The sequence below is a fragment of the Frankliniella occidentalis genome, unplaced genomic scaffold (assembly GCF_000697945.3).
Source record: "Frankliniella occidentalis isolate FOCC.00 unplaced genomic scaffold, Focc_3.1 Scaffold21, whole genome shotgun sequence".
In the NCBI taxonomy this organism is placed as follows: Eukaryota; Metazoa; Arthropoda; class Insecta; order Thysanoptera; family Thripidae; genus Frankliniella; species Frankliniella occidentalis.
In genome coordinates, this window is record NW_026267151.1 from 1564995 (window position 1) to 1566329 (window position 1335).

At 53.9% G+C, this 1335-nt stretch overlaps 1 protein-coding gene across 1 annotated transcript in view; it reads left to right on the plus strand.

The window, feature by feature from the left end:
- LOC113210489 (cell adhesion molecule 3-like) overlaps positions 1–1335 on the plus strand; it is a gene marked incomplete at its 3' end in the record, with an annotated part of 291813 nt that overhangs the window by 191882 nt on the left and 98596 nt on the right.

Consider the following 1335-nt stretch of genomic DNA (forward strand, 5'->3'; position numbering starts at 1 on the left):
GCGGTCGGACTACACCTCTCTGATTTGAAGCGACGAAGTTTGGCCAACACTTGAGGCGGGGGAGCTCTGAGAGACAGCCGCCGCCGCGGGGACTCGTGCAGGGCAGCGAGCTGCTGCCGTGCCGTGGCTGCCGCTGCTGCTGCTTCTTTCTGCCAACACGGGGGAACAGAGGGAAAAAAAGTTCCGTTCGGCAGGATTGCAGTGCTGTTTTGTGCGTCGCTAAACACCAGGCAGGGGGACGCGGCGCGGCGTGGCCCGGAGGGGTACGTACTGAACAAGGCGGCCGTGATATTGGAAAAGGGAGAAGGGGAGCGGCTGGGGTGGGTGGGGCCCTTCCCCTCGAGCTCATCGTTCCGCGCCGCGCCGGGTGCGAGGTGATCGCTGCAGGTCGCGGGGGGCTCTAATAAAACAGCGCCGAGCAATGCGGAACGGTCTGACATCGATCCATTTGCATCACAAAAGGCCACAGAGCGCGAGCGAGGGAGGCAGGCTCGGAGCAAAAGAGCGCCAACGGAGGGGGAAAGAGGGGAAAGGAGGTGAGGAGGGGGGGGGGGAGCCTACGTACACGACTCTGTCGTGTTTTCCATTGCTCGTGATTAACCTGGCCGTGTTTCCAACGCTTAAGGGACGACCCGCCGAAAAGGGCTATCTGAGTAGATAGATTGTTTTCGTGGGTGGGGAAGGGAGAAAGAGCGCACGCAAAGTGCCGTTTTGTTTTCATCGTTGTATGTCGGCAACAGTACAAGTAGTTTAAAACTGGCGTAACATCAACAGCTAAATTTAGCATCCAATTTTACAGTCCTACTGTACATAGCTGATCTATATGTTGCTGCGTTTTAGAGGCCACTCTTGGACACTGTGACGAGTAATAATGCAAGTCCTGCCAACCCCTACTCCCTCTGAAGAAAATGGGGTGAAATGCTAGGTGAAAAGAGCATTACAAATGAATATTAAAAATTCGACTACGTTACTACGTTTCATCCACGCGTTAGACAAACGATTGTTGCGCTCTGAGAACTAATTATTATTGTGCAACGGATTAAGCCGTACGGTACGAAGTCAATATTCAATCCCTGACACTAACTAAATTGTATAGCACTTCCATTTTCAACCGGTACCGACTGAAATAAAGCCCTTTTGGCAGCACTCGAATCCTGTATACTCAACAACGCCGACAACATTTAGTTCATTTTCATTAGGGCCTCAAAGTTTGTTTCCTGAACTAACGGTTGGTTGCCTGGGCGCGCGTATATGAAACCGTGCCGGGGGGAGGATGGGGGGATTGTGTGGCGTGGCCCAGGCCGCGGGTGCCCCCCATGACACGGGCGCAGCAGC